This window comes from Melanerpes formicivorus, unplaced genomic scaffold (genome assembly GCF_026170545.1).
Source record: "Melanerpes formicivorus ecotype bairdi unplaced genomic scaffold, bMelFor1.0.p_v2 SCAF_53, whole genome shotgun sequence".
NCBI lineage: Eukaryota > Metazoa > Chordata > Aves > Piciformes > Picidae > Melanerpes > Melanerpes formicivorus.
The window spans coordinates 3,090,342-3,116,015 of NW_027142405.1; the positions used below are offsets into that span (position 1 = coordinate 3,090,342).

At 43.7% G+C, this 25,674-nt stretch overlaps 1 long non-coding RNA gene across 8 annotated transcripts in view; it reads left to right on the plus strand.

The window, feature by feature from the left end:
• LOC137452436 (uncharacterized) overlaps positions 1 to 25,674 on the plus strand; it is a 160,396-nt gene that overhangs the window by 5,057 nt on the left and 129,665 nt on the right. For 5 of the 8 annotated variants that reach the window (XR_010990086.1, XR_010990080.1, XR_010990084.1 and 2 more), the window contains exons 1-2: positions 6,337 to 6,634; positions 7,916 to 8,103. This is a non-coding gene — a long non-coding RNA (uncharacterized lncRNA). Of the gene's footprint in view, positions 1 to 6,336; positions 6,635 to 7,915; positions 8,104 to 25,674 lie in introns of those variants that run through there. The other 3 variants (XR_010990083.1, XR_010990082.1, XR_010990085.1) reach the window with 3 other exon arrangements.

The following is a 25,674-nucleotide window of genomic DNA, read 5'->3' on the forward strand; positions in this document are numbered from 1 at the left end:
GTGGGCTGACTTTGGTCTGTTTTGGAGACTCATGGACAGAGTCCCTTGGGAGGCAGATCTGAAGGGCCAAGAAATCTAGGAAGGCTGGAAACTGTTCAAGAGGGAACTTTTAAAGGTGCAGGAACAGGCTGTTCCCAAGTGCTGAAAGATGAGTTGGCAGGGAAGAAGGCCAGCCTGGCTGAATAGAGAGATTTGGTAGCTGCTTAGGGAGAAAAAGGAGAGTCTGTGGTTGTTCGAAGAAGGGGCAGGCCACTCAGGAGAACTACACAATTGTCATGAACCTATGCAGGGAGAAAATTAGAAGGGCCAAAGCCCAACTGAAAATTTATTTGGCCTCATCTGTTAAAGAGAACAGGAAATCCTCTACAAGTGTATTAGCAACAAAAGGAAGATTAAAGAGAATCTCTGTCCATTTTTGGATTCAGGGGGAAACATAGTGGTCAAGGATGAAGAAAATGCTGTGGCACTCAATACCTTCTTTGCCTCAGTCTTTAGCTGTTTGCTGGTTTCCCAGCCCCTTGGGCTGGAAGATAGGGATGGCTGGCAGAATGAAGTCCCCACAGTCTAAGAGGAGATGGTGACCTACTGCATTACTTAGACATACACAGATCTATGGGGCTGGATAGCACACACCCAGGGGTACTGATGGTGCTGGCAGAAGTGCTCACCAAGTCCCTTTCCATTGTTTACCAGCAGTTCTGGCTAAGTCTGGAAGTCCCAGCTAATTGGAGATTGGCAAACATGATGCCCTTCTACAAGAAGGGCTGGAAGGAGGACCTGGGGAACTGCAGATCTACCAGTCCGACCTCACTGCCAGGGAAGGTCATGACACAGGTCATCTTGAATGACATTATGCAGCATGTGCAGGGCAACCAGATGATCAAGCCCAGTCAGCATGGGTTCACCACTTGTGGTGGTGTTCTCCTAGGCTCAGTATTTGGGTCAGTTCTCTTTAACATCTTTATCAATGGTCTGGATGAGGAGAACGCATGCACCCTCAGTAAGTTTGTAGATGACACAAAATTGGGGGGAAGTATTGATCTGCTTGAGGACAGGCAGGCTCTGCAAAGGCTAGATTGATTGCTCAAGGTCTCTGAGGTTTAACAAAGCCAAGTGCTGGGTCCTTCGCTTGGGTCACAACAACCCCATGCAATGCTACAGGCTTGGGGAAGAGTGGCTGGAAAGCTGCCTGGTAGAAAATGACCTGGGGGTCTTGGCTGACAGCTGGCTGAACATGAGCCAGCAGTGTGCTCAGGTGGCCAAGAATGCTGACAGCATCTTTGCCTCTATCAAGAATAATGTGGCCAGCGGAAGCAGAGAAATTATTGTGCCCCTGTACTTGGCACTGGTGAGGTTGCATCTCAAAATACTGTGTTCATTTTTTGGCCCCTCACTACAAGAAGGACAATGAGGTGCTGGAATGGATTCAGAGAAGGGCAACAAAGCCTGTGAAGGGCCTGGAGAACAAGTTCTGTGAGGAGCAACTGAGGGAACTGAGATTGTTTAGTCTGGAGAAGAGAAGGTTGTGGGAAGACCTCATTGCTCTTATAACTACTTAAAAGGAGGTTGTAGTGAGGTGAAGATCAGTCTCTTCTCCTTGGTATCAGGTGACAGGACAAGAGGATATGGCCTGAAACTGTGCCAGGGGAGGTTTAGGTTGTATATTAGGAAAAATTTCTTTACTGAAAGAGTGTCCAGGCACTAGAATAGATTGCCCAGGGAGGTGGTGGAGTCACCATCCCTGGAGGCATCCGAGAAACATGGACGTGACACTCTGGGACATGGTTTAATGGGCATGGTGGTGTTGGGTTGACGGTTGGACTCAATGATCTTAGAGGTCTTTTCCAAACAAACATTTCTATGATGCTATTAAAAATGCTACTTATCACTCTTGAAATAATTCTCATCAAAGCACTTGCTTCACTTGGAAATAATGTATAATATTTTCAACAACAATCACCATAAAATTAGGTACAAAGAAAGAAATCTTTAAAAGACAGAAATCTCCTTTGAATTCTGCCAGTAGAAATCATCTTGTATTCCCCTCCAAGCCAAGGGTCTTTATTCCCCTTCATAAACAGTTCATATCTATAGGTCTGAGTTCTTGGTAGGTATAATCACACAAGTGATTCTTTCAGCAAAACAGACCACCTCTGACAGCAGATAATAGTGTGTTTTCTCTTCTGTACCAAACTAGTTATAATTGACTAGGGCATCTGATGACAGAGATGTGCTGATTTTTTGTGTGTGCTCTATAATCCTTTCCATAATTTATTTTTGTTGTTACATTGTTTTGTTCCACCTGGCTTGCAGAAGATTTCCTCTGTACTGGAGATGCTTCGACTGTGCTTTATTTTTTCTAGTTTAAAAAAAAACACTAAAATCACCATATTTAATGTAGCTAGTGTCATTTTTCTTCACAATGAATCCCAGTATCCAGACAATTCTGGATAAGGAAGAGAGACTGCAGCCAGCACTTGCTTCTATTGCTAGACCATTTCACAGCTTATTTAATTTGCTGTAAGTTTTCACAAGATTCGATAGAAAGTCTGTGAGACGTGGGGGAAAAATACAGGATTGTTTTTAACACAGTAGTATTTGACCAAACTGGAGGGAGGAGGTGGGGGAATGTGAAAGTCAAAAGTGTAATAGAGGCTGGAAATTTTTGAACAGATGTAGCAGGTGTAAACATGCTTCCTTATTTTGGTTCCCAGATTTAACATCCTCCTACAAGACTTTCATGCGCTCAGAAAAAAGGTTATATGTGCAGATGGTAAACTGCTAAAATGCCCAGAAGGTTCAAACTCATCTGTGCTTGTGAAGACAGGGAGAATTTCCCATCGTCTGACTCACAGGTGTTTGGAGCGCTCTGAGTGAGAGGCAGGTTAGGCAGTGCTGCTTTTCTTGAGCAGATGCCTTAGGTTGTGCATTGGAAACCCGCAGGCTCTTTTCCCCGTGATGACCAAGTGGCTAAGAACATTAGGAGAGCTCCCTGGAGCACGGAGGTGGGGAGAGACTTTTTGGCATGTGGTCTACACAGTCATTACAAATTGAGGCTCTGGGCTGTTGCTGTCCCTGGGCTGCTGCTCTCTCTTCCTGACACATTGTGCTGCCTCGGGTCACTGCCTCACTGCTTGCCTGCCCACTGTAGTTTTGATCATACATTCCCTTTTGGCACAGGATGGTTATTTTCTGCATTCTGCTAGGTCCTCTTCCTGTTTGTCCCTATTAGTCTGTGGCCAGCGCAGGAGCGAAAAGAAGCAGGTGTCTTAAACGCTTGGCTGACACACTGGAATGGGGACGCACCGGGGACAGCTCCGACTGTGCAAGTACCGCTCACAGCATGCTCTGACCAGCCTCGCTCAGTGCTGACAAGCAGCAAGCAAGCACTGGGCTTGCCTCTGAAAGCCTTGCTCATTATTAGTAATAAACATACCTGTCAGGCCTTGTGTGTAGGGGAGGTATGACGATACCACCACCAGGTGGGCAAAGGACAGGCACCGTCTCCACAGGTTCACCCTCAACCTAGGACTGCCCTGCAGACTCCACTCAGGCCACCAGAGCTGCCTCCACTGCAGTGTTCAGCCAAAGCCACCACACCTACATATTACATCCCTACATGTCCCCATCCCTACAATGGGCTGAGTAGCACCTGTGACTTCATGTCTTCAGCCAGATCCTCAGCTAGCATCAATTGGTTATTTCACCTGAACAGCACATCAGCTGGCCTTCACCAGCATCCCTCCAAATATGCTGTGGGGCAGGGAAGGGGGAAGGGATGTGTGTGTGTCAAAAAGAGCCTGACAGGACCTCCCTGAGGAGCAGCTGTCTCAATCTAAATCTAGGTGAGATATAATCTGTGCTGACGCAAAGAGGAGAAATAGTAAAGGTACCGCCTATTTTCTCCCCTCTGGTTTTGCCAGAATCTTAAGGAGGTACCAAATCTGTCTGCTGAACTCATACACTAGAAGGAGAACGAACAGAAAGGTTGTAAACTTTTGGGTGACACAACATTATTTATGGTAGTAAAACCATGACACATGACAATAGCCATCTGATGATACTGAGTAAGCAGGTGATTAAATGACAGAGGAAATGCAATTGCCAGTGGGCAAAGCAAACAACTTCACACAGAGAGTTGAGGGTGCTGGACTAGCTGTCAATTCTCAGAGAAGAAATATTTGAAGTGCTGTGAAATCTAGATATACTTAGGAAAATGCCAGATCTATCCTTAGCAGTGTTCAAAAATACAAATACAATTTTAGGACTTAGTATGCAAGAAACAAACCCGGAAACACTGCTATAAATATACCTGATGTGTTTGCACCCTGAACATGGTGGTGTTCAAGCCCACTGGCACAAAAATGGTAACACTGGAGCTAGAAGATGGTCCAGGCTGTACGACAGCTTCTGCTTTAGGATTTTGTAATAGAAGTATCTGTTTGAAAAATGAAAATGTGAGAAGGATATGAGAGAAATCTATAATATCATGAATGGCACCGAGAAGGCAAATGGGGAATGATTGTAATTGACTCTCGTACTGTGAGAACTAAGAGCATCAGATGAAATTATTAGGTAGCCTGTTCAAAACAAACAAAATAAGGCTCTTCTTTACACCCTGCTTTGTTGGAGCATGCCACTAATTGTCACAGGATGCTGCAATGTCAAAAATTGATACGGGTTCAAAAGGCAATTATACAAATTCATGGAAGCAAAAAATCCATCAAGGGCTATTAAATTTAAAAATACCACATCTGTCTCGGGGAAGTCCCTGAGCCACAGCTTGCTGGAGTTTGGGACAGCATGCCAGGGAACTATCACTGCGTTCTTACCCCTCTCTTATGCTGTTCCCCAGGCATCAGCTGTTGTTTATGTTTGAGACAGGCTACTGGGTTGGATGGACTTGTCTCAACCAGCATGGCTGTTCTTACATTTGAATGCCAGGAAATTAATTTTTCCACATCCAGTCTGTCGGAAATGATGCCCTTTCTTTCATACAAGGACTTGGGTAGGATGATTCATGAATTTGTTATCTCTTGATTATTGTAATCACCTGTAATGGGAATTGAAGTCTGAAACAACACAGACATTGCTCCAAGGAGAACGTGGTAGTACATCACCAAAGCATGAGAAAAAGCAGGGGAAAGAGTTTCACTTAGGCCACCACAAATGCTAAATTCCAGGCCTAGTGATGGGTTTTGAAGGCCTAAGTAGTGGGGGCTTCACTGATAAAGTAGGAATTTTCCTCTCAGAAATCTCTGATGCACAGTCTGAGATCCCACTTCTATGGGACCGAAGCAGACTGCAGAGGCTTATGACAGCCTAAACCCCAACAAGCAGCTCATGCCAGACAAAGAATCTTTTCTTCTTTATTTATTTATAATGCAGATATATTCTAAGATGAAGCCTACACTTTAAGATTTTCATCAGCCACCGATGCGTCTAATTGCAACCAATTCCTACAGTTGTTGGCTACCTGACGCTCTTAAACACACAAACAATGGATTGCAGATAGCCTTTTCTGCAAAGACGTCTTCTTTGCATTGTGCTGGCCGAGGTGAAGCTTGAGAGCAGCAGCACACTTCCAGTGCTTGACAAAGTCACCACGGTACTCACGCCAGAAGGTTGGCCTTTCTTTGCCATTATCTTCAACAGCAGTTTGGCCACAGAGCCCTGATCCTCCACTTCATGGGTGTGCAAAGCTCACACAGATCTAAATTTGCCTGCAGGACGACTGTATTAATCAGCTTTACAGGGGAAATCGTATTTGAGCTAATGACCCTCATGTGTTGGTAACTATCATTTGAGGTAGCTGTCATTATTTCAGAGCCTTCTGTCTTTTAAAGGGGCATAGCCCTGCAATGATTACTGATGAACTACTACTACTGTTGTTATTATTATTATTATTATTATTATTATTATTATTATTATTATTATTATTATTATTACTATCATAGATGCCGAATCGGGGAGTGACCATCTTGCCTTGTAACCACAGCCATGAGGCTCACATCCCCCTGAGGGCTACGCAGATGCGGCTCAGCTCCCGGATGCCACCCTTCTTTTCCAGTGGGCACTAAGACGCAACCGTTGCCCCTCCACGGGGCAGGGGCGGAATACCACCTCGAAGGCAGCAGCACGGAGGCACGGCGGCCGCCGGCCCCAGCCGCACACGGGGGTTGCCGGGGCCGCTACCGGGCCGCCAGCCCTGAAGCTCCGCCGCGCCGGTCTCCCGGCAACGCCGTCGCGCGCGCCCCGCCGCCCCTAGGGGGAGCCCGGCGGCCGTTGGCCACTCAACCGGTGCCTGCCGGGCCGGGGGGAGGGCGGCGTGAGCCGGCGGCCGCCATTAGCGCCGGTGGAGGGAGCGGCCGGCCTTGAGAGGCCGATCGCTGACGAGGCCGGGCAGGACAACTCACCCCCCATCCTCCTCCCCTTCTTTCATGCGGTTAGATCTGCGGAGAAAGCTCCGCTTCAGCCTCCTCGTACCAAACATCGTTCTTTGCCAGCGTACGACGTAGGAGTTTTCACTTGGGGTTTCTGCGGTAATGTTGTGTGTTGAGGAGCTGTTTATTGCTTAGGGGAGGAGGGAGTGACAGCGGGGAATCTGCAGAACATCTCTGCTCCGTCTTCTGAGGTAGTGTGGGCTGTTCCCCTTTCCCATCACATCACGTCACGTCTTCAGCCAGCGTTTGCCACACTGCTGTGGGGCAAATACTGTAGGTCGAGTAGCTAGCATGTTAAGTGTTGGTAGCTGAAATACGCAGTAAAATTACCCGTAAAGAACGAGTGTTTCGACTTGATTCGGTCTCCGCAGGTAGCCAGGTGAAAGTATTTACGACCTGTTTGGCCCCTGGGAAAAGGAGGGTGGGGATGATTTGTCCGAGGTCATGGAGGGAGCCCCTGCAGAGCCTCACCTGGAGACAGCTGTTGTGGATCTCCCCTCGGGGTTCGACGGCGGAGCTTGCTGTCATGAACATACTGCTTGTGGAGTTTGCTGTGGGTAGGGGCCTGGGCGGGCGAAAGAGCCAGCCACTCTGAGTTTACAGAGCCAGCATAGTCCCAGGACAGAAGTGACAACTGATGTAAAAGAAAGCTTGGTTTATTCCTGAGTGACTGCAGACCGGTGGTTAGCCCCGTGGAAAACAGAATAAGCAAGGTTTATTAAAACAAAAACAAAAAACCCCAAATCAAAACAAACCACAAAACAAAACAATCTAATCTGTCAATTTCTGTTTTCCCAGAAGTTATGCAGGGACTGTCAGCTTTTAGAGCCAGATCTAGTGTGCGGCACATTGGAGGGCATGGAGGTATTCTGGAAATGGGAGGGGTTAAGGGGGTGGGTGCAGACAGGACAGCTATGCATAAAGGCTCTGTTTTTCTGTGGCACAAGTGTTTAGTCCTCCTGCTTGACTCTGATGACTTTGCTCACAGTTAGTGTTGGGAACGAGATTTTTTCCCATGGATGATAGACAGACATCCCAAAGAGCCTCAAAGGAGCAAAGCACGCATACAGAGCAACTCCAGACTAGCATTATGAAATGCAGGGGCAAAGAAATACCTCCTCTAGCGATTTCATGTGCCTGCAAGAAACTTTAGCATGCAGATGTGATGAGTTTACGCAGTGGCTGTGTTGACATTTTGATCTGTTCTTGCGTCTCACTGTGGCTGTCTTGATCTGGCAGCGTTGGCTCCCTCATAAAGAAGTATGTCTTGCTGCTGGAGGTCTGTTTGCAAGGAGGTGCTCAGCCCCTGGCAGGGTGTGCATCAGGGTGTGCATGCCATCCAGGTAGTGGTGCCCCTGCAAGAGAGCCTCCTTCCAGTAAACACAGGAGCTCCTAAAACACGTGCAGCTACTGCTGATATAGCAAAATGAACAAAGATAGATGAGTTTCTCACTTATGGTTTTCTAATTCAGCAGGTTGGATTATGTAACCTGGAGAGCAATATTCAGCTGACAATCTGTGTCTTCTGCCTGAAAGATGGAATTTTCTTAAAGGTGACTTGATGAACGGTACCCTTGCCTTAATCCTGAGGAAAAATGATCCCTCCTGCAAAACTACATCCTTTCTTGCACACCTCTGCTCATCTGTCAGACAGCTACAGGTATGGTGACAATGGAAAGATATGGATATTCCTTACCTTTGGTGAAGGGTGCCAGTGATGATCACACAAAGGTTCTTTCATAACAAACTCTAATCATCAGCAGACAAGTTACAATCAAGGTTTTCTTTCCATGCTCAGCCCCACTGCTGGTTTGAGTAGCGTATCATTAGAATGATTGGATAACAGATTCATGCACAATGCTGAAATTAAACTTGACCTGTCTAATCATATCATAAATAGCAATTGGAGGTTGGTTTTTTTTTCAGCTGTCAACCACAGATCCCATCTAAAATGTGTTTGCATTGGGGAAACAGTTGTAGTTGATGAGAGGAAATATTAGGAGAAAAGGTGTGCAGAATGTCAAGATACACAAGTGAGTTTATCTTGTTATCTGAATAGTGTGTTTGTTCAGGAAAATACCTGGGGGGGAAAGAATACAGTGTGTTTGGCTTGAAGATGAGTGCTTCATATGGCAGTTCTGCAGTTGGTTTGTCATAACTTTGAAAAAGGTTAACTGGTTAGACCTGCCCTGTCAGCGTTTGTCAACAGTCACCAAAAGAACAAGTAACAGGAATAACCGATACACCACATAAAAGTGTAACAGAAACCAAACCAAGAAACAGCAACTCAGCTTCTACTAAAACTTAGAATTGATCTCTCTTGGTACTTTGCAAGGGAGTTCTCTAGCGGTCTGTAACAATGTATTTTGTTGCTGAAGTCTTTGCCCAGCAGTTTAGGCATGAGGAAAGTGCCAAAACAAAAACAACCTCAAGTGAGAGTTTGCCATGTTGTGGTACTGTTAAGGTGGTTCTTTCAATCTAAGTCTTGAAAAAAGGGGAAGGTGAGATATAACAGCGAGAGAATAGTGAAAAATCTGTCACAGTTTTATGGTATGCAGTGTCAAAAGAAAAATTCCTAAGTGTTGAGATAAGAGCATAATATATAATAAAGGCAGACTTTGGCCTAGTATGTTATTCCAAACTGAAGTGTTAAGAATATAAACTATTATTATATTATATTATATTATATTATATTATATTAGTAATATTTGCATTTAGAAACAGGAAATTTTGTGGAAAATGGATTTCCCTTCCCCCTGCCCCCCCCCCCCCCCCCCCCCCCCCAGCTGTATTGCCAGCAATTTTTGATAGAAGGAGATCCCCTAGTTCTTGCCATGTGTGGACTTTAGGAGGAGGGAGTGATCTGCCTGACTTCCCAGACTTCCTCCTCAAGCAACCCCCAGGTCAACCGTGGCTGAAGGGTCAGTGCCTTTGACTACTTGTTTGCAAACTGTGAAGGGTGGTCTAGTCCCAGCAGGCACACTTCCATTTACATACCTGCAGGTGCACTTATGGAAGAAGGCTGAAGGAAAGCCATATGCCTAGCACAGATTTCAGGCTTCCCCTGATCATCAGGTAGGCCTCAGTGAAATCTAGGAGAGAATCAATGGGTTCTCATTTTTCTGTTTGCCCAGGTTCAAGCAATGTTATGCAGAACCAAAAATCAGGCCCTAACTGTGCCCACCTTTTTTCTTGACTTCAAAGACTCGAGAACAACAGAGACTGCTTTTAACCCTCAGTGCTCTGGACTATTGTTGTTAGATACTCAGTCCTTTTGTATCTTTGGTTATTTCACAAGGAAAACGAAGTGTTTACTTGCATTAAGGCAGTGTATCTGGCCTTTAAAGCAGTGGTTTTCCACCTCCTTTTATAAAAAAGAATTTATGGCTGAAGAAAGTATAAATACTTGTGTGGCCAGTTTACATCCACAGGCTGATGGTAGGCTTGCTAGTTGTGGTCACCTTTTACAGACCTCCCTTAAGAGTAAGCTGTAGAGCAGGAAACTGAAAAGCTAAGGTGAAAAAAAGAAAAAGCCCCACTGTAATGAGATATCACTGGAGACACAAGATACACAGGAGTACCCATCTTAGACCAAGCAAAACTGCATTGCTGGCAAGCTACATTCAGCAAAGAATTATTTCTTCTCCCATTAATTATTTAGAGTACATGCTGCTTTTTCAGTATAGATATGCACAGTTCTAAACTAAATAGAGCTTCAGTCACTAGGGCCTCCAAGTAATACCATGATGTAAATGCAGTAATAATAAGGCCCTAACTGCAACTGACTTCCCATTTGCTGGAGGCAGATATTCAAACCTTCTATTCCCAGAGAACACACTGGGCACAACACAAAGCAAATTATAGAATAATGCAATCAAAGAATGGTTTGGACTGCAAAAGACCTTTAAAGGTCATCTAGTCCAACCCCCCCCTGCAGTGAGCAGGGACATCTTCAGCTAACGCTGGTTGCCCAGATTTGTTAGGTATGTAATGAAAGAGGGTAGCACGCTGAAGTGGATGAATTTCAAGTGTGACCAATAAGAGTAAGCTCCTTATGTAAGTATTTTGAATATATTCAGTGCTAGCAGGACACAAAATCACATAAATCAAAAGTTAGCCATTGCAGAACAAAACCTGCTGTGGACAGAAGAACTGTGGTTTCATTGGCAACATTGAATTCAGTTCCAGGAAAAATGTATGCCAAACATAGCTGTCTTGACAGCTCCATTCAAATAGCTACTCAAGATGGAAGCTCTATGAATAAAAAAACCTTCAGAAACAATAAAAACAGCACTCTGAATCTAAGGAGTAAAATCTCTAAATTACTAGGATGTGTCAGAACCTGTAAATTCATTAGCAGATATTTATAAATCAGGATAAGGAACCAAATATCAAAGCCTTCAAAAGTAGCATAATCAGAGAATGGCTTTGGTTGGAAGGGACCTTAGAGATAATCTACTCCAACCTCTCTGCCATGGGCAGGGACACCTCACAACTAGACTCAGCTGCTCAAGGCCCCATCCAGCCCAGCCCTGAACACCCCCAGGGAGGAGGCATGCATGACATCCCTGTGCAACCTATTCCGGAGTCCCACCACCCTTGTACTGAAGAACTTCTTCCTCAGATCCAGTCTAACCCTACTCTCCCTCAGTCTGAAACCATTCTCCCTTGTCCTATTGCTAGACATCCTTATGAAAAGTCCCTTTCCAGCCTTCCTGTAGGATCCCTTCAGGTACTGGAAGGCAGCTATGTGGTCCCCCTGGAGTCTTCTTTTCTCCAGGCTGAACAACCCTAGCTCCTACTTTTCTGAAAAGGGAGAGAAAATGTGCCACAAGACTGGGGTTTCTAGGACTTCTGCTAATGATCTTCTGAAGGGTGTGGACAAACAAAGCAGGTCACAAGCAGCTGATGACAGTTTTTCAACACAGTAATTGATTTTAGGCATATGTGACAAAAAAACCCCTTTTGCAGTGACTTTCTGGGGGACCCTTTTAGTCAGGAGTAATAGCTAAGCAGAATAACAAGGAGCTGATTCTTTTCTGCCTTTCCCTTTGTTTAGAAAGGGTAAAATGCTATCACCAAATCAAAATTTTCCTTTCCCACAGAGGCACATTAATATTTTACTTCCAAGGACAGACATGAATATAGCTAGTGACAACAGACAGACTTTGCAGTCTAACCTAATGTTAAGGGGTCACAGCCATTGATTCAGAAGGCTTTTGGCCTGTGGGTTGAATAAGATGTAGCATTAGTTGAGTGTCGAGGCTACTGATTCTCAGCAAAAAACTGATTATGACATCTGAATTACCAGATTGGCAAAAGCAAACCTGAGAACAGATCATTGAATAAAAACCTGAGACTAGGCCACTGCTAACAAAGCCATTAGGGTAGAATTGCTTGCCTGGAAATACTGAGGCAAGTTCTGTGTCCATTTGCTGAGCTAAAGGATGCCTGACTGCTGGAAACATTGGTTCAGCAGCAGAAGGGGTGCCTGACAGAAGGGGAGGAGGGTTTAAGGGTTAAGGAAGGAATAAACCACTTATCTGATCTCTTTAAACTCGGTGTAGTTTTAAACTAATCTTGACAGCTTGCTTGCTTATGGCACAAAGAAGATCCTGACCTGACACATGAATTCTGTCAGTCAAGTGCTGCCCAGTTGTGGCAGTTTAAGCTGGGTGCCTCCTGTTTCTGCCACACAAGCTATACCTCCAGTGTCCCAAGGGTCCAGCCCAGTAGGTGGACACGGGAAGTAGCACATTTCATACCCATAATATCCTGCACCCTATAAATCTATCTGCAAAGTCATTCTCTTCCTCTTTTCTTCCCTCTCTGCTCCCGTGAGAGATGCTCCCTATTGGGTAACAGTGGAGGAGTATATCAAGGCCTCTTAGGTCTGGCTAGGCCTAATGCCAGGAGGAGAAGGGGAAGCGGCAGTCTCAGACCTTGGCCAGCCTGAGACTAGCCTAGCAAGGAGGGTGGTGGTGGTAAGAAAGAGCCCTGGGGGCTTTTGGGTATACCCTCAGGTAGGGAAAAGGGAAGTAGTGTTGGGAGGCTTTTGGGTATGCTGTAGGGGACTCTGTATGCTTTGGGTTTCTTTTGTCACTGTGCTTGTAGTTTCTGTAAAACGCTAATTGCTTCTCTATTTAAACTTTCCATTTGTGTGAGTGTCATTCTTTTGCCCCTCTCAGGGGGCAAGAGAGGATCTGCCTGGCCTCAAACCGGGACGCCATTTAGGACAGGTTTAAGGGGAACTGCCTGACAGGGTATATGGGAGCTTTAAGCCAGGTGCCATAAACAGAGCAGAACAGTTATTTAGGAAGAATGGAGGTAGGAAGCAGACAGGAGTTTTTAGCAAGCTGTGCAGGTGCAGGGGTGCTGCAAACTGGAACCTCATCGTGAGGTTTCTGCACAAGTCCAGGGCCATGGAGGTCTTACAGCTTGTACTGGAAAAGAGCTGGATGCACATGCAGCGTCTGGGTTGGAAAGAGCAGACTTGAGACAATACCCATCTCTCACATGGGCAGTGGTCACAGATAGCGTAAGAGAATGAAGATATTAATTACCCCAAGTGCCATGTCTGTCCTTCTGCTGTATGACTTTGGCTAAGCAGGCCAGTGAGTATGATGGAGCTGGAGGTGACTTGTCGCTCCTACTGACACTGTTCTGCTTTGCTGAAGTGCCTCAGTCCATGATGGTACCCATGTGTTTCCCCTTTCTGGCAAGTGCCCTATGGCCTTCATCAGATTATTCTCATGCTCTCTGACTCAGTGAATATGTAAGGATTGCAAGCAAAGTGGAACAGACCCAGAAGGAGAGATTGTGGCAAAGAGGCCTTGTAAGGCAATTTCCTTGTGTTTAGGGCTGAGGCTGTGCTTCAGTGGTGCACTATGTCTAGTTCCAGTGCTCCTCCTATGCAATCAAATACATCCCAGCTAGATTTGTAATGCAACTGCTGACACTGGTTCAAAAAATGTTTATAGGTTATCTTCAGCACCTAGCTTTATGCTGACTGAGACTGGCCGTTGTCTTGCAACCAGCCAAAGTTCAGTGTAAGGATAAAGGCAGCGTAAAGATCAGTCACATGGCAGGTTCAAGAGAAATAAATCTGAGTGCTGCTCTCTTCTCTGGATCAGACTGGTACTGCTGGTATAGGTGCAGGTTTGTACAAATCTGGGATTGATTCATAGGTTCAGGGCTGAGAGATACATTCTCAAATCCTTGCTCTCAGAGTGGTCAGGAAAGAGAATAATAACTAGGTGATTGGATGGGTTGTTGGAGATACTTGTACAAAAGGGGAGATCCTCTATTCAGATTGATTAAGTGACTTTCAGTTCATTGAAAACAGAAGAAATTAACAACCTGTACACCTGAGAATACCTATTGTCTCTTATGTGGCAGTCTTACTAGAGCTTCTTGAACCCTTTCCTTCAAAGTTTTAGAAGGAAAATGGATTTCTAGCCCGTCTCAAATCCTTTTTCCTTATGTTTAGAATGTGTGGTGGTTTGAGCCTTAACTGGGATTTAAGAGCTCAGATGGGGGGCAAGGCTGAGAATTCCCTCCCCTGCTTCCCCCCTTCTTTTTCCCAATCAAGAGAAAAAAAAAAAAAGGAAGGAGCAAATCTACCAAGAAATACTTTGGAGTTGGTTTGGAAGTAGAGAGGTAAAAAAAATGCTTTAAACTATGTATATATATATATATATATATATATATATATATATATATATACACACATAGTTTAAAGCAAATATCTATCTATCTATCTATATAAAACAATAACAGGAAGGGTTCACAAAGTGAAGGAACAAGGATGGATGGGGAAAATACATATACAAAACCAGTCCTTTGAAGAGGCGTGGATGTAGCATGGAGGCGGAGGACCAGGCCTGACCACATGGAACCAGGAAGCCAGCAGCAACTCTCTTTCGTTCCTGCGAGGCAGAAGTAAAAGAGTGCAAATGGCTGCAGTGTCTTCCTTTTTATGGGCTTGCTGGACAAGGAGGGGGAGTGGAACAGACTAACTCACTTCACCAGGGGGAAAATGCCCTCCAGGGAGAGCAAGGCTCTCACAAGCCCTCCCCCCCTGCTTTCAGGATGAGTGTAACCCATCACAGAATGCTTGTCGTTTTCAGCAGAAATAAGATAAACTTGGCAATCCCATACTCCATCTTCTGCTGAGGATGCAGCGGAAGCAAGCACTTTAGTTTATATACCATGTACCCATAACTGGATTCTCCATGCAAAGAGCTGCTTACCCTCTCAAGTGCTTGAAGAAAGCTCACCCCCTATCTCAAAGACTAAACCATATAGATACTGTTCACTATATGTTAATTAAGAAATAATGGTCTCAGTAAAGGGCGTGTCTGGTGGATTATGATGGGCTTGGTGAGTTGATGGCCTAAGATTTTTAATTAAATATGCAAGCTTCCTCTGTTCTGGCATATGAACTTCCATTTAAATTAGGTTCTGTTGAATTAAGAGGGTTTTCATGGCATGAAGTTCACCAGTGCCCAATTTAATGGCTGGTGGTGCACTCTAGAAAGACAGCTTTCAACTATCTCATTGGTTGCAAAATATTACTGCTGTCAGTGTTCTGCTGGAAGCTTCAGAAAATTTCAGCTCTTCACCTACATGAAGATGGAGGTGGGGAATGGTAGGAGATGGGTTTGTGGATGGAATGATAAAAAGAAAGTATATAGAAACCAGAGATGTGGCTTGCCCTAGAACAACTAGAAGAAGCTTCCTTATCTGTTAGGTGGGCCATGTTAATAGCTGTGGCATAAACCCAAGATAAATTAAAATTCCTTGAGTTTGTTTCCTTAAAAACAAAAGAAAATGCAACTGCTAGGAGGTTTTGCTGTTGAAAATCAAAAGATCTTTGCCCTGCCTGAGCAGAGATTACTATAGAGTAATATAGAGCCTTTGTTGCAGTAGTAAAGCCCCAAGGGCCAGCAGCAGAGTTGCTGCCAAAAACAGTGTCTATGTAGCTCAGTCAGGCTGGAACAGGAGACCTGTTGGTCACAGAAGAGATGGGTTGAACCCAGAGCAGGAATAATAGAGTTCCTTCAGTTTGGCATGAGAATGTCCTAAAACTCAGTTGCACACCTGCTTTTCATTGCTGAGCTTGGACATTATTTCTGTATTTAGTTTGTCTGAAGTTCATTCATCGCCTCCCTCTAGTGCTTATTAGAAAAACAAAAGCAGGATCAGGCCCTAAATTTATGGAAATGAAATGCTGTCAAGTCTGTTTAACTCCTCTAGGACTTTTTCACAACTTTTTTATAGTTGCATCAGAGGCCGCTTTGTTAGGAAATAGTAACATATTTTCTGCTCCCCCACCTCATAGCACTACTGTACAGAAACTGATCTGACAGGGAGCAAAAATACACTATTGGAAATAAATTCAGTGTTGTGCTGAAAGCCAGCAATTAAACCTCACAGAAGATGGTGGGTGAGAAAGCTTCCCTTCCCTAAGGAAAAGCCTAAGAACTACTGTCTTTGTGGGCCATGCTCATTGAGAGCCTGGGAGCCCCACAATGCATACCACCCTGTACATATGGCACCACACGTGCCTGGCAGTGCTGAACTGTGGGGGCTGAGGCATTTCTCCAGTATCTAACCGCAGACGCTGGGGACAAGGTGGCATATGATGTAACAGAGTGGTTCAGAAAGTGACAGCAGAAACATCAGAGAAGCAGACAGAGGAAGTAGCGAGGATACACGAGAGCCAGCAAGGAAAGCCCTTGTAGCCTGACCCTGAGAAAAAGCTAAGAGAGAGGGAACTTGAGTTGTGGCTCTCCAAAGAAGCTTGAAAGTGTGAAGAGGAAGCTCTGACTCTCGCTGTGCACGGAGTAACGGGACATTGTGTACATTCTTTCTAAACAAACAGAAGTGCATTCAAAAAGCCCAATTCACTCCCTCATGTGTTTGTTCTCCAAACAGAAACAACCTGTAGGGACCCTGAGTATTGGCTAATGACTTGGGTCAAAAAGGGTAGACAGAAGTATATCCATAAAGGGAACTTTCTCCTCAGAAGTGACTTTATCTTTTCTTGCCACTAGTAAATCATTGTAGTCCCAGTGTGTGATGATATTATCATTAGCATTGTCATAATGGCAGATAAACAAGGAGGAAGAGATGTGTAACAACTGCTTTTTTCTTTCTTTTTTTTTTTCCCTTCTTTTTTTTCTTCTTTTTTTTTTAAAACAGGCGGTCCAAATGTCTTACTAACAAGTAATTTGGTGGCAGAATTTAGCAAAGTGGTTGCACAGTAAATGGGTTTATCTTTAAACATAATGCTCTTTTCCATTTTAACTGAGCATAAAATTGTATCTTTAAAGGATCGTCAGAAAGCAGGGCTTTATGCCTCTTGAGCAGCTCCATGTGACATATGGTCTTTCCAAGCAATAGTTTTATTGGCTGTGCACAGTAGCAGCAGATTTGAGCTAATGTTCCTGTGAAAACAAGTAAGAGTTTATCCAAAAACTGAAGAAGGGGAGGAAAAAGGCATCTTTGCCCTACTGTGCAGGAAATAAAAAATCCCAAGTTGTATCTTACGTCAAACTTATGACAGACCTCTATAAATTTAGCGGCTGCTGGTAGTGACTGCTTCAGCACATGCAGTGAGCAGGTTGAAGAGGGCTCAGTGACCTCTTTGATTCCCTGCCCACCAGTGATGCTTCCAAGCGTGTTTCAGCCATATGCTGCCCCAAGGCTTGGTTGGAGCAGGGTGGCTTTTGGGGCCAAGTGGACTATTGCTGCCCAGAGGGGCTCTTGCCTCGCCTGTGCGATTGGATCTCCCGTTCCCAATGGAGATGCTATAGTCACATTAAGCACTGGCAGAGAGCATGTGTTGCCTGTTACTAGATGAATCACAGGGGTGCTGAAGAGCACCCTGCTTCCCTGCTCCCAAGCATCTTCCTTCCTGCTGGACAAAGGGTTGGGGACTGTTTACTTAGCATCTGGGCAGTAGCAAAGGGCAGGATGAGCCTTGTACGCAAATACACATGCTCTGTGTTTATGCTAGCACACAGCTCTGGCCAGATACTGGCCTAAAATTATTTTTGAGCTCACAGCTACCTCGGTTGAGGACTGCTGCTACTGACTAGTGCTAGAAATAACCCCTGTAAATTAATTGGTACTGGCATTACAAATTCAGGAAGAAGGCAGAAATTAATGAAATGCAAAACATTTCTGCATCTAAAGGATTTTGCTATAGTAGTTGTACACAGAACAGAATAAACAAACATATGCTCATATGGTTCTATTCCTGCTTACAGACACACACATATTTATATTTATATTTTATATATACAATAACATTAAATAACAGGTAACAAGCAGGCAAAATTGAATTGTAAGGGAATAAAGTTGGAAAAGAATTTCCTGTGGCTCCATAGCTCTGCAGGAGTCATGTTTTCAGAGAAGCTTTCAATGTGCTTGAATGCTTCTGTGATACTTTTGTAGTAATGAGTGATTTCTGTCATTCTTGCAACAATTTGTAGGTTGAGTTCCTTAAAGCCTTCTCGTCAGCAAGAATGAATTCCTTCCATTTTGAAGTCTTTCATGATCACGTCTCTACCCTGCTGTCTGTGCCTCCCTCCTATCTGTGAATATTAGTGTCAGTTTTACTCCCAAATTCTGTCTAAAGTTCAGTGAATTTTTTCTTGTTGAGGTATCTGTGTAGCTATCAGGGGAAGTTTTCAGAACTGATGTGAGGCTTCACATTCGTGGTGACGTTGCAGTTTTATATAACTGTGGTTCTTTCTGGGAGACATGGAGGAACACAGTGAAACACACACAGTGGAGAGCAGAAATAACTCTTTTGCATTCTATACAGATACAGAAAGATCAGGCAGAGGTGCAAAAGAAATATCCACCATTGGTGACAGATGGACAGCTGACTTTTGAAATAGGAGGAAACTACATCTTTCTACACTCTTTCCGCCTGAGTTTGTCTTAGGGCAGTGGCACCATGCAGAGTTGCTATCCCCAGGATAAGTAATACCAGCCCTTAAATACTGCATGCATACAAAGGACACTGTGGTATACACACAACAAAATAAGACAGACTTTGTGCTGACTCAGCAAAACTAGGTAACAGACCCAGCTTTAAAAATAGCTTTCTGAATAAAGGGTAATGAGTTCTTGCCTTTTCTTACTGTGTGAGATACATGTTCCTTGCAGAGCATCTGCAAAGTTGAAGTAAGAAACAGGAAAAATAAGGGTGGCAACAGAGTTGTAAATTCATCTTGTGTGTCAAGGAAGTGACAACGAACTGATACAGTCTCTGGAAAATGCACTGGTTATAGATGCTGTTCCTAGAATAAAAGCAGTATGTAGGTATCTGCAAGGCAAATATGAAGATGTGGCTGTCACAGAATCTTGGAATGGCTGAGGTGAGATCGGAGCTCCTCAAAGCAGGGGGAACTTGAGCTCAGTCCTCAGGGCTGTGTCCATTGAGTTTTTTAGTATCTCCAAGCAAGAGAAGAGGAGGCTCAGGGGAGACCTTATTGCTGTCTACAACTACTTCAAGGGTGGTTGTAGCCAGGAAGGGGTTGGTCTCTTCTCCCAGGCAGCCAGCACCAGAATGAGAGGACACAGTCTCAAGCTGCACCAGGGGAAGTTCAGGCTCGAGGTAAGGAGAAAGTTCTTCAGTGAGAGAGTCGTTAGCCATTGGCATGGGATGCTGAGGGAGGTGGTGGAGTTGCTGTCCCTGGAGGTGTTCAAGAGAGGATTGGACATGGCACTTGATACCATGGTCTAGTAGTCATGAGGTCTTGGGTGACAGGTTGGACTTGATGATCTTTGAGGTCTCTTCCAACCTTGTTGATTCTATGATCCTCTCTGGGCAACTTATTCTAATGTTCAATCATTCTCCCAGTGAAAAGGGGTCTTCTTATGTTTGAAAAGAATTTGTTGTATTTTTATTTGTGTGTATTCATAGATTCATAGAATGGTCTGGGTTGGTCCTGTCAGTGGGCACCACTGACAGAAGTCTGGCTTCCGCTTCCGTGCTATTTCCTATCAGAAAATATACACATTGGTAAGATCCCCCAAAGCCTTCTCTTCCAGACCAAATAGTTCCAGCTCTCAGTCTCTCTTCATACATCAGATGCTCCAAAGCCTTAATCATCTGTATCTCCTTTAATTCTTGCTATCTTTGCAACAGCTGTCAGTTTTAGTTTGTTCATCTATCATTCAGTTGAGCAAGAGCAAGAAGATGAAGGACCATTCACCCCTTGATGTTGTTAACAAGCCTGTCAGACTTTGACAACTTGAGTGAGAGACATTTCATAAAATTGTGAGTGAAATTTTAAATGTCTCATTGAGGCATACCACAATATCCCTTGCTGTCAAATGAGCATTTGCAGTAACTTTCCCCCCCCTCCCCTGAACTCAGCACTCTGTTCATGTCAGGTTTTGGAAGTGTTTCTTTTTATAGTGAGTATTGACACTCAATTTACCTGCTGACATGACTGTTGCACATCATTACCATCATTTGTGTACACACAACAAAAGAGTGAAGTAGTTTAAAGATGGTTTTAAAATGGACTAAGCTGCTTGTTTTCCTCTTGGCATCACCACCTGATTCAAACTTACACCATTTTACAACCAGTTTGATGTACTTTTTCTGTGCTGCCACTGACTGAGTGGCCCACACGGATTTTAGGTGATGCTTTGGTCTCATGACAGATACCCTCTTGTGTGTGTTTTTTACTGAGCCCTTGGCTCAGACAAGAGGCCTGTGCAGTGGGTAGTGCCACCAGGGCTCTCAGGAATAGCCATGACACTGCCCTGCTGCTCATCAATGTTGCACAATAGCTGCAGGAGCCTTTACCTCTTCCACACTTGACGCAGTCTATCACCCAAAACACAGTGCGTGAGGTTTGTCTGCCTGTCACTGAGACAGACATGTCCCAGCAGCCTTTCTGAGAGCTTCCCAGATTTTGCTCTTCAAGGTACATCAACGCTGGCAGTTTGTTTCCGTACAGGTTCCTGCTGAGGAGAGCATAAGCAGCCCTAGCTCAGTTGACTGCAAACCTCATTTGAACAGAAAATTGTTTTCACAATGTACACGCGTGTGGTGCCAGAAGGATCTATTGTATTACATGAATAAGGGTCATTATAAGCTTCCTTCAAACAGAGTAGGTATCTGAGCCAGTAGCCAAAACCAGATGTAGCCTTGCAATTTATAGCTAACTAGGTAATCCATCAGCATGTAGGCTTCAGCTTGGAAAAACATTTAGAGCACCCGCTTAACTTTAAGTGTATGTTTATATACATAGCTTTCAGTGGGCAAACACATGTGCCTAGAGCGATGTGTGACGAGCTTTGTGTGATTAAGTGCATCACTGGAAGAGTGTCATTAGAACAACTCCTAAATTTTAGCAATATGAACGTGTCTAGGGATAAATATAACAGCTCTGCCTTGCCTGGCTCTGCTTCTTTTTGGTGTAGTGCAGTGCAAGCAAGCTCCTGTTACCCTGCAATATTGATGGCATACCTTTATGCATTTGGAATAGCACATTCCCAGCTTATTATATAGTTTAAAACTTATCTTTTCCCCCGCCATGGTGGTGGGTTTTCCCCCATTTTTTCTCCTCTCAATCTTCTGGAAACGATAATATTGAGTGTGTGTGTGTGTGTGTGTGTGTGTGTGTGTTTTCAAACTATTTAATCAAGGGGAACCTATGCAGTTTCCCAATTTCTTATGCTGTTCTCTTCTTCTCTGCTGTCCTTTGTTGTCTCTACTCTCTTCCATGCTCAGGAGAGAGTGTGCTGTCAGAGGTTCAGTGTATTCCTCTGTCACATTCTTCTGCTTGGAGTTCTTTTGTTCTAATACTCTTGACATTTAAGCTTGGGCACTTTAAAGGTTCTTTCTCTTTACTTTGTTCTGTGATTTATTGATTACTTCCAGCTTCTGTTTCCCTAAGCCTATTTCCTTTCATGTTTTCTCACCCTTCCCACTTGTTATTTCATCTCTCGATACAAATAATGCTTCACAATTCCAAATTTAAAGCCACCACCACTGCACCAGTTTTTGTCCCATTGCCTTGGCGTAGCAGCACTTTTATAACACATGGAGGCCCAAAGGCATTGTAAATGATTACAGGGGTCATTGTTACTGATGAATGAGTCCCAGCCTCACATTTACAAAGAGCCTGCTGAGCTGCATTGTCCCTTGCGAGTAGTCCCTGTAGAAGTCATAGGCACTACTTACAGATCAAGGGACTACTCAGTGTGGGAAAGTGACACTCTGCACTGGGACTCAAGTCAGCATTGTACGGGGAGAAGCCTCCTTCCCAAAGGCTGTGCTACACTGGTTGTGCAAGCCTCAAGGTGACCTGTTCTCATGTAAGAGGAATTTTACCTTCTTTATAGAAGCTGTTGGCTTGTTTTCTTCCAGGTTGTCTGGAGAATTACCAACCAGAGACCTGTTCCCCTTCCCTGAGACTCTGATACAATCCGTAGGACCTCAGTGCTCTGCCCAAACTGCCAGAATTGCTATGATGCTGAATAAGGAAGTTTACCAGCGGTTTAGAATTACTGTGGGGCAAATTATGTGCTAATTGCTACCTGGTGGGAACCACACAGCTGCTGACAAGAGTGTGGATGTGTGTGCTCTCATCCACACTTTTGTGAGGTACCGTTTTACACAGATTCACAGATTGCTTTGAGTTGGAAGGGATCCTTAAAGGCCATCTTATCCAGCCCCCCTACAATGAATAGGGACACTTCCAACTAGATCAGGCTGCTCAGGGCCACACTGAGTCTTGCTCACCATGCAGGAGCTAGCTATTAAAGGAGGTGTCCATTCACCAGGAAGACCAATTCTAGCTTAAGAAACAGGCACGCAGCAGGAGCTGTATTAGGGGTGGATCTAAGTGTGAGTCTTGGACTGAAGTTACCTGATGGCTGCATTTTTGCATTTAGCATAGGCATAATATTTGTGTCCACTGTGGCACCTACTGATGACTCATTTGGAATAATCAGATGGGAGAACTTAGAACTGAGCAAAGCACTACTACCATGTGGCCAAACCCTATGCAAGGCTTTGAATAGTCTTCCTATTCAGTCCCCTACTTTGTTACAGGAAAGGACCATATCTTTCTGTGCTCCCATCCTGGACTGAGTGATGCTTTTAGCCCTTTTACTTCCCCTTGGTGCCCATGGCAGTGCAATGATTTTTCTGCTGTATGTATGCTGGGGCAAAACACAGTATTTCTGCTACATTCCACTGGAAGTCTGTATAAATAGGGTTTAAGGGATAAATTACCACAGGTTAACCACCTGACTGTGCAGCACAATGCTGTGTTTGGATGGGCACCTTTGCCCTCTTCCAACTCGGACACAAGGGGGTTGAGGAGCAGATTGCAACTAATACTTACTTATAAAGCGTGCTGTAGTCAATTACCTAGTGATTTTTCTGTCAGCCAGGATTCTGTGCAAATGAAGAGATATCAAGGATGTAGAAAATAATTGAACTCAGCTAAAAAATGTACCTCCTGCTTGTGTTCCAAAGTAAATAAAGACTTTTTACTAGCAAAAAAAGGAGCATTGTTCTTTACAGTTTAGCATTTCAGTACAGATGAAAAATGAAATTGCCAATAAAATTTTATGAGAAAGGAAATTCTTGTTAGAAATTTTATCTCAGAGTATTGATTTTGCTGCTGTGAAGAAAATTGCTCTCTAAAAGTTAATAAATAAGAGTGAGCAAGGATAGACTTTTAATTGTCTGGTTTAATTTAAAGTCTTCTAACATATAAAATATTGGTAAGATTAGGTTTTAAAAGTAAGAAGTAACTTGCTGGGTTTTATACATTTAAATATCAGACTACTTTAAATGGTGAAAAGTTGGTCTTGGGTATATGTTAGTCTATGAGTTCCTTATTAATGTGTGGATAAAGATGACTAAATAATTGGCTTTTGGGTTGTCCCTCAGAATATCTGATGCACCTACCAGAAGAGTATTACTCTGTTTCATTTTACATACAGCACACTGAAGGAGTCTGCTGTCCTAGAGAACTGGAACTAGGTTTTACTTTACATTAAAAACTCAGCTCAAAATGGCACAGCCTAAAACTGAGAGAATTCAGAACAGTAATAACTGTGCTTGCCCTAGCTTCAGAAATTTGGCAGTTATACTTCTGGTCAGAAGATGGATTTTACCAGTAAAAAACATTAGGAAGAAATGCTGTGTATGAATGTATGCACATGTGTATTATACACATGTACTTGCCTTTATCTTAGGCAACCAAACAGTGGCATCTTCCAATGAATAAGAAACTGAATGAGCAAGTAAGGGAATGCTGTGGGTTTTTTTTCATTTTTTCAAGAGTGGGAATAATATTATTCAGCTGTGTGACTAGAAAAATATTGGAGAGAGGCTTCAGAAAGTTCCTATTTATTTTCTTCTTTCAGAATCTCCACAAAGCACATAACAAAAATTAGTCAAGATATTTCAAGACAAGCTGTTCTCCTCCTGTAAGAGGAATTTTACCTTCTTCATAGCCCCTGTTGGTTTGTTTCTCCCAGATTGCTTGGAGAATTGCCCCAGCAACCAGACATGTTCCCCTTCCCAAGGACTCTAATATGATCCATGGGGTCCCAGTGCTCTGCCAGCTCCAAGGGTGCAGACAAGTGAGGGAGTTTGCCTTGGACCCCTACGTGGCAAAGTGATGCTCTTACATGGGTTTTAATGGTGTTATCCTCAGATGAATTCAAGCAAAGCAAGTTGAGGAGCTGACAAGCACAAATCTCCAAGTGAATGGTAGTTTGTGTGTGTGTATGTGCATGTCCTTCTTCCCAGTTTAATTACATTTTGGGAGTGGCTACCATCTTCTGCTGTTGTGGCTTTGTTTTCTAATCTCCCCACAGATGTCTGCCAGCAGCTAGATATGCAGAAGAAGACAGTCACTTGGGCTCTTTCCCATAAGCCTAGTCCCCAAGTAAGTTCTCACACACAGAAAAGAAATTCAGGACAACAAAAAAGATATCAGTGAAAAGGTTCTTTTAGAGTAAAAATTTGGTGGAGATTAAAATAGGGCAAAAGTTCAAATGAGAACGAACCACTGCCAAGCAAGCAAGAATCTTGGCAAAAAGGAAGAAAAAGAACCATTGGTTTAAAAGGCAAGTAACCATGGCAAGGCAACAGCTCAATGCTAGAATCTGGTTAAGAAGTAATATCACACAGAGCTGTGATTGTTTATTCAAGGCTAACTCATGAGAGAACAGTTGTCTCCAATGAGTGTTCTCACAGCTTGGATCCAAAATTATGACTGCGTTTTTTTTAAGGCATCCAGCACTTCTTCACAACCCATTTGCTGTTAGACAAAAGAAAAAGAAAGTACAAACTTTATTCTTAGTGTCCCTTGTGTGTTTAAAGCAGAGCTTTACATATGGAAAGGCATTTCATGTCAGCTGTTGAGCTGGTATCATGCTATTCTGCAGCAGTTGCCAATGGAAACTGTTGATACATTTTCAGCACCTTTTCCAACTTTCAGAAACTGGGAGCAGTGTATGATTTAAGGATGTTTTGTTTGTGAGGGCTTTTGGAGGGTGAGAGGAGAGGTCTTGCACCTATGAGTTGCATTACTGAAGTTGCAATACAAAGCAGATAATGGACTGTGGGAGCTAACATCTGGGGAATTAAGGTTAGGCATGAAATAAAAATAATGGCTGCTTTGATACAAATAATAATAATAATAATTTACTAAAGATGTTTTGTGACTATCAGCAAACTCACAACATATTCACACATCCATACACCTGCTTCAGCTGTGCACCTGTTGTCCTACAAATAAAAGGGAAAAATGCAAGCTTCCAATGTTCCGCTATAAATAAAGGATGATTAATGCCATTATAGTGACAAACAGGTATTGGCAGCATTCAGAAAGAATGGAAGACTGTCATCTCATTTGTGCTTTTGTTTCCACATCTAGATGAGCTTGGAATACATACACAGTGCTAGAGGGCACAGCTGCAGCCCAACAGATGAGAAAGAGAGAGCAGGTCAAATTGGATTCTCGCTTTAAGTCAAAAGTGGCTCAACCAAAGCAGGGATTTTCATGAAAATGAACACAAGCTGATTTTTCTACAAACTGAGTGATTTTATTGCTAACAGCATTTCATAGCTCAGAGCATCTTGGGCTAATCTAAGACACAGTGGTGTGTACTGGGTGCACAGGTCTCAGCATTTTTTGGAACCTGGCTTTGCAGCTATTCTTTGGAG